The sequence below is a fragment of the Zingiber officinale genome, chromosome 11B (assembly GCF_018446385.1).
Source record: "Zingiber officinale cultivar Zhangliang chromosome 11B, Zo_v1.1, whole genome shotgun sequence".
In the NCBI taxonomy this organism is placed as follows: domain Eukaryota; kingdom Viridiplantae; phylum Streptophyta; class Magnoliopsida; order Zingiberales; family Zingiberaceae; genus Zingiber; species Zingiber officinale.
Window position 1 is genome coordinate 20,500,278 of NC_056007.1, and position 8,128 is coordinate 20,508,405.

Sequence of the window (8,128 nt, forward strand, 5' to 3'; positions counted from 1 at the left end):
GTGTATAGCCCACGGCCGGGCTCTGTTTTGCACCTAACCTGAAAACAAAATCAAAAGAATGCATCAAACTAAAAGAAATTAAAATACAAATCAAAACTAACTAAAAGAACCCTTGGGTTGCCTCCCAAGAAGCACTTGTTTAAGGTCTTTAGCTCCACCAAACTTGATCATTCACTTCTTTTCCTCGCCCTTGGAGGACAGATATACTTTTCGTTTTTGTTGGGAGATCTTCTCCCAACATCTTCCACCACATTGTCTCCTTCGTTTGGTGGCCTTCCATGAGGATGGAAATTCCATTCCTCAAGTTTATAAATGCTTGTCCTTCTACAAGCATTTAAAAGAGACGAGACATGGTTAGAGATATTAGATAAATCATATTCCAACCTTTCCTTACCAATTACCAAAGAAAGCTTATGATTTTTGACATCAATTATAGCTCCAGCTGTAGAAAGGAAAGGTCTTCCTAATATGATAGGAATCCTGGGGTCCTCTTCCATGTCCAACACGACAAAATCTGTGGGAATACATTCCCATCCACCTCTACTGGCACATCTTCTATAATACCCAAAGGGTACCTGCAGGAATGATCGGCAAGTTGAAGTGCCATAGTAGTAAGTTTAATATTTTTGAGACCTAATTTATTACAAATTGAATAGGGAATGAGGCTAACACTTGCCCCCAAATCACAAAAAGCTTTTTCAAAAAAATTTTTTCCTATGTTGCAAGGAATATAAAAGCTCCCTCGGTCCTTTAGTTTTGGGGAAGTGTTCTTCTCCAAAATAGCACTACATTCCTCACTAAGCGCAATTGTCTCAACCTCTCCTCTTCTTCTCTTGTTTGACATGAGATCCTTCAGGAATTTGGCAAATCTAGGCATTTGAAGAATAGCATCAATAAGAGGTACCTCTACACAAATTTTCTTAACTTTTTCTAAAAACTTGCCAAATTCTTCATCTTTCTTGAGCATTGTAAGTCTCTGAGGAAAAGGGACAGCTTTGCTCTGATGGTTCAGTGGAAGAGTCTCTTCAACCTCAATGGTACTCTCCTCATTAGCTTGAATCTGATTTGGTATAAGAGGAGAGAGCTCTTCTTCTTTTTGTATCCCTTTTGGAGCAGTCACTTGGGAGTCTCCCAAGGTCCGTCCGCTCCTAAGCTCAATTCTATTGCAATGCTCCATAGGCTTCACATCAGGTTTTCCTAGAAGTTGTCCTGGTGCTCTGGATGATGAGGAAGCTAGTTGGGCAATTTGACTATCCTGGATCTTTTGATGCTTTTCAGAATTATCCATTCTCTGAATGAGCTTTGCTAAATCTTGCTTCATTTCATTCTGACTTGAGATAATTTCTTCAAGCATCTTTTCAATATTTGACTTTGGTAAGCCTTGAGAAGATAGATGTTGAAAATTTTGTTGCCCAGCTTGAAAATTTGGTCTTGCCCCCATAGATGGTCCTTGATCTTGATTATTTCTGTAAGAAAAATTGGGATGGCTCTTCCATCCAGGGTTATAAGTATTTGAGTATGGGTTGTTCTGCCTTTGATTGTAACTCATGATTGCATCACATTGTTCTAGTTGATTGATTTGTGCAGTGATAGCTCCCAATGGACATGAGTCATTTGAGTGCTATGAACTCCCACATACTTCACAAGATGTACTAATAGCATTGACCATATTAGCACTAGTCCCCATATTCTCAAATTTCTTTGTAAGAGCGTCCAATTTTGCAGACAAAAGAGTGACTGCATCTACATCAAACTTCCCTGATGCTTTAATTGTTGGGTTTACAGAAGAATAGCCACCACTTCTTTCATTTTCCCATTGATGATGATTTTGTGCTACACTGTCAATAATTTCTTCAGCTTCATCTAAACTTTTATTCATAAGTGCCCCTCCAGCAGCTGAATCAAGGGACACTTTGGTATGATAGTTGATACCATTATAAAAAGTGTGCAACACTAACCATCTTTCCAACCCATGATGTGGGCATTGTCTGAGCATACTATTATATCTATCCCATGCTTCAAAAAGAGATTCTGAGTCAGTTTGCTTGAAGCTTGCAATTAAATTCCTCATATGAGCTGTTTTGCTTGGTGGATAGAATTTATCAAGAAACTGTTGCTCACACTGCTCCCAAGTGGTGATGCTATTAGGGGCCAAAGAATTCAGCCATTGCTTTTCCCTATCTCTTAAATAAAACCCAAATAATAATAATCTAACTGCTTCTGAAGGAACTCCATTCATTTTCATGGTACCACATATTTCATAAAAGACCTCTAAGTGTTGATTGGGGTCTTCATGAGGTCCTCCACCAAATTGGTTCTGCTGCACCGTAGATATAATTGCGGGTTTGATCTCAAAGTTATTAGCTTCCACTGAAGGTCTTGAAATACTAGATCGAAAACCTCTTGCATAAGGTGTTGCATAATCCTTGAGTGGTCTATTCGCCATGTTCAAATGTTCCTGTTCTTCAATTTGCCTTTGCAGAATTCTTCTTTTATGGAAAGTTTTGTCAATCTCAGGGTCAAAAGGAAAGAATTCCCCTGCAAAGTTAGATCTTCGCATACACAAGAACAAGATAGCAAATGATAATTCAACAGAAAAAGAAAAAAATAAAAGAATCAAAAATGCAGAATTGAATTTGTACAAAAAGAATTAACAAGAAGAAAAAGTTATACAAGAAAGTAAAAACAGAAATATAATGATTAGTTACAACTATGCAATATGAAAGGAAAACAAATGTTATGTTTAGTCTAACTCAATTGATAATTCCTAATGTTATAGCGCAGTCCCCGGCAACGGCGCCAAAAACTTGTTACGCTCCGCAAGTGTACGGAAATGTCGCAAGTAATATAAAAGATTATCGTATCCACAGGGACTGGAATAAGCACTAGAAATACCTCAATGCGAATTAGCTAAACAACTATCCAATTGTTTCAAATGCAAAGTGAAGGTAAACAAATCTAATATTAAAGATCAGCAAACAAGAGTTTAGTGTTTTGGGTTATGGTAAGGGGAGATTCTAGGAGTTTCGGTTTCTTTGTAAGATTTCTTGAATGTAAATGGTTCACCAATTCTTATCCCTCAATTGCCAAACACTTGTAGAAAGTTGTCGGTTCTCTCTTGCAATAGATAACCGGCTAAGGACTGAGAAATGTATCTAAATATGATCAATTAGACGTGAACCTACGTTGTCCTTACACAGAAGCGCACCTATTACTATGCCTTCCTCGGATATCAACATAGAAGCCCACAACTTATTAATCTATCAAGATACAAGAAACTAATCACAAGATCCATCCTACTCTCTTGAATATTCCTATTTCCTCTTCAAGATTATCTCTCAAACGTCCTTACACGGGCTTGCACCTGTCACGTGGATCCCTCGGATGATCGAGTGAGAGTTTATCTTTACTAAGTCCACAAGAAATCCAAACAATCAATCAAGAATGAGAATTAAGTACAAATCACCATTAATCATTCAAGATCTAATTGATACAAGCAAGACAATGTCATTGAAATAAGAAATTGGAAAATCCATAAGAGATTACATCAATCTATCATACAAATACTCCCTTAATCCTAGAATACAAGATCTACTCCATGAATCGAGGAAGAATACCCCAAGAAATAAAGATTACAAGCATTTCTTAAATCCCCAATCCAAGAAACCAAGAAAAGGGGGAAAGAGAAAACTTATCTACGAAGAAGCCTCGTCTTCGGATCCAATCCTCGCTCCGGAGTCGAAATCGTCAAGAACTCCCCTCGAATCACCCAGAAATCCTCCCAAGAATGGGAGGATACCACCAAATCTTGCCTTCTCCCCAAAGGGGGAGAGATCCCCTTTCAATTCATGAAGGAGGGTTTAAATAGAGGAGGAAATCGGGCGCCACATGACCCCATGACACGGCGGTGTGAGATTCACACGGCCATGTCCAGTTCCTTCTCTGCTAAAGCTGCACGGCCGTGTGACTCACACGGCCAGGACCCTTCTGTTCTCTGGAAATGCTACACGGCCGTGTGGTGCACACGGCCACCACCTGCTTGGCCTCTGGAAACCTCACACGGCCGTGTAGATCTACACGGCCATGTAAGGCATCTGCTCTAATTTCTTCAAATCAAGACACGGCCGTGTGAGATTCACACGGCCATGTCGTCTTCCCTTCCTGTTAAAACTACACGGCCGTGTGTGGTACACAGCCTGATGCTCTCTCCCTTCAATTCCTTCCAAGCTTGTCTGAGGACGCACAATCTTCACCAATTTCGACTCCTGTGTACAGAAAATGCACAAAAAGCAGATCTCCGAACCAAAAGAGTAAATATGCTAAAAGGAAAGCTGGAAGTATAAAAATGCATAGATCAAGCATGCTCAAAGTATGTAAATGTGCGTAAAAATATGCATAAAAGAGTATATAATCTACGCACATCAGGTCCAAATCACACCCAAACACAATAGGGTCATAATAGTTAGAACTAGGATACCTGCAACCACAGAGTTAATCTATTTTCACATCCTACTATTATCCTGCCTAAATTTATGTATGAAAAGTGCATAATTTAACTTAAAACCAAATACACAGAGGCAGAAAACTAGCTCTGATATTAATTGTTGGCACTACTCGAAATTCCGTTCAGTTCCCCCTTACAAAAATTTGTACAAGCACAGAACTTTTCCTAGCAACTCATGTGCTTTCAGAAGTTAAACTTGGATTGCAAATGAAACTTAACATTATTAATCCAAGTTCAACCCATGTGTTCATCAGAAGTTAAACCATATTACAGAAGTTGATTAAATATCTATTTCAATGATTGGTTTCCAGGTCGTTGGCGAGGCACTTGGCCTTCTTGGGTATGGGATCATCCACCATTTCCTAATCAAAGCCTTTCAAAGAAATTGAATATTTAAACTCCTTACAGTAAACCCTAGGTTAAACTACAGAGACCTTAATTAAAGCACAACATCGCTAGCCTCTTGTGTTGGTATTTCAGGATCCATACAAATAAAAAATAAACTAGTACACAGCGGAAACAATTAACTAGTTATACCTTTCTTTGTAGCTTAAAGACCTCTTGATCTTCTACTATATTTCTCTCCTCCTCTTGGATGTCGTGTGGGCGATGATCTACCAAGACGTAAAAATCACCCAAGTCCTTTCTTCCAAGACTTTCGACCACCAAGGGATCAAAGCTAGGAACACCACATCTTATTCTTCTTTCTTCCTTGCAACCTGCCGGTCACAAGATGGTTGAAGCCTCTTGATGCCGTCGGCCTTAGGTGAGAAAGCAAGGGGAGAATAAGAATATTAGGGGGCCGGTCACAAGGAGAATAGAAGAGGAATAGAAATTGTGTAGATGATTATTTTCTCTAAGGCACCATCTATCCTCTTTTATAATCCTTGGTAATGGGTAAAAAGGAAAGATTTTAACACAATTAAAATCTCTTTTAAATTTTTTATTGCGGATGGCTACAAAAGGAAAGTTTTAAAATTAAAAATTTCTCTTTTAAACATTGTAGATGGCTAAAAAAGGAAAGTTTTTTAAAATTAAAACCTCTCTTTTAAATCATGGTTACAAAAAAGGAAAGTTTTAACAAAAATAAAATCTCACTTTTAAAGCCATTGTAGATGGCTACAAAAGGAAAGATTGTTTAAATTTAAAACTCTCTTTTAAAACCATGTGGATGACTTCAAAAAAGAATTTTTTTTAAAATTTAAAATCTCTTTTTTAAAACATTGTAGATGGCTACAAAAAGAAAGATTTAAAAAAATTAAAAACCCACTTTTAAACCCATCTTGGTCGGCCCCTTGCTTGGGCACCAAGCAAGGGGTGGCCGGCCCCTTGCTTGGGCACCAATCAAGGATGTGGGCGGCCATAAGGATGACTTGAGTGGATGTGAGGCTTTATACATAGAGGCTACAATAGGGACCTAGAGGAGGAATTGGTTTTGGCCTCCTGATGAGCTTGAGCTTCCTGTGTTCGACCTGAACATCCAACTCAAGTTCATCAATAATAACTCATACCACTAAAGAGTTATTATTGAACTACCGCACCGATCCCATATTACATTATGGGATCCTTCTTATCATGAGTGCGTTAATCTCCCTGTGTTTAAGATATCGAATGTCCATTAATTAAATCAGTTACCGACAACTCACTTAATTAACATCTAGCTCCAAGAGTAGTACCACTCAACTTCATTGTCATGTCGGAACTAAGTTCACCTGCAGGTTTACATGACAATCCTTATGAGCTCCTCAAGGGGACATCATCATCCTAATAAATAGGACACAGTTTCCTTCTATAATCAACAACACACCATATAAATAATATTATTTCCCAACTTATCAGGCCTATTGATTTAACGAATAAATCTCACCCTTTGATAAATTAAAGAAATAAATACTAAGTACATGTGCTTGTTATTATATCAGGATTAAGAGTACGCACATCCATAATAACAGAGGTTCTATTCTTTTATGCAATCAGTATAAAAGGAACAACCTCAAATGGTCCTGCTCTATACACACATAGTGTACTAGTGTAATTTTATAGTCAAGATAAACTAGTACCAAATTACACTACAACCATTCCAATGGTTTGTCCCAATCCATCTTGGTTGTGAGCTTCTATTTATAATCTATAAGGAACTGATAACATGATCTTCTGTGTGACACAACACACCATGTTATCTACAATATAAATTAAATGGACAACTGCATTTAACTAAATGCAGACATTTGACCAATGTGATTCTCACTTCAAAATAAATGTTTATACAAAAAGCTAGTCTTTTAGTATACATTCTAACATGGATTCTCTTATGCCAAGTATCCGGTCAATCTTTTGACCTACTTGGGCTTCCCAATACCAAGTGTTCGATCAACCTTGACCCACCTAGATCTCCATGTGCCTGGCTTCACTCACTAGGTCTTTCCATTTGCCTAGCTTCACTCACTAGGACTAACTATCTGCCTGGCTTCAGTCACCAGGACTTTCCATCTGCCTAGCTTCACTCACTAGGACTTTCCATCTACCTGGCTTCACTCACCAGGAATTTCTATCTGCCTGGATTCACTCGCTAAGACTTTCACCTAGCTTCACTCACTAGGATTTTTCCACTGCCCGGCTTCACTCACCAGGACTTTCACCTGCCTAGTTTCACTCACTAGGTCTTTCACCTAGCTTCACTCACCAGAATTTCCCAACTTCCTAGCTTCACTCACTAGGTATTTCACCTACCTTCACTCACCAATATTTCCAATTGTCTGACTTCACTCACTAGGACTTTCCCTTGCCTAACCTCCAGTTAGGACTTTTCCAATCAAGTATCTGATCAACCCTTTAACCTACTTGAATCTTCTTCACATCTAATTGGTGAGTCCTTGATCAGAGGGGAATTATATCAACAATCTCTCCAATTGGATAATTACATCTACAAACTCCAAGTATTGTCAAACATTGAAACTCAAACATCAAGACTCAAGCTTGAGCAAACTCAAGCTTAGTCAACCAGGTCAACCTTGACCTAGGGATATTGCACCAACAATCTCCCCATTTTTGATGTTTGGCAATACCTTTAAGTTAGGCTAATCCCATAGCTTCAACTTGTTAGAGTGTATACTAAAAGCCTAGCTTTTGTAAACATTTATTTTGAAATAAAGAATCACATTGGTCAAAAATATCTATATTTATATGCTAAGTGTAGTTGTTCAATTAATTTATATTGTAGATAACATGATGTGTGGTGTCACACACAGAAAATCATGTTATCAGTTCTTTATAAATTATAAACAGTAGCTCACGACTAAGATGGAAAGGAACAACCCATTGGAATAGTCGTAGTGTAATTTTATATTAGTTTATCTTAACTATAAAATTATACTAGTACACTCTGAGTATATTGAGCATGACCATTTAAGGTAAGTTCTTTTTGTGCTGACTTAATAAAAGAACAAGACATTAGTTATTATAGAAGTGTGTGCTCTTAATCTTAATATAATAACAAGCACATATATTTAGTATTCATTTCTTTAACTTATCAAAGGGTGAGATTTAGCTTGATAAATCAAAAGACCTGATAAGTTGGGAAATGATATTACTTATAGTGTGTGTTGTTGATTATAGAAGGAAACT

General features: G+C 37.8%; 1 non-coding gene across 1 annotated transcript; it reads left to right on the forward strand.

The window, feature by feature from the left end:
• Nucleotides 1-1,967: 1,967 nt before the first annotated feature.
• LOC122035574 lies at nucleotides 1,968-2,073 on the forward strand. Its single transcript, XR_006127114.1, has one exon. It is a non-coding gene; the product is annotated as a small nucleolar RNA R71 (small nucleolar RNA).
• The last annotated feature ends 6,055 nt before the right edge of the window (nucleotides 2,074-8,128 follow it).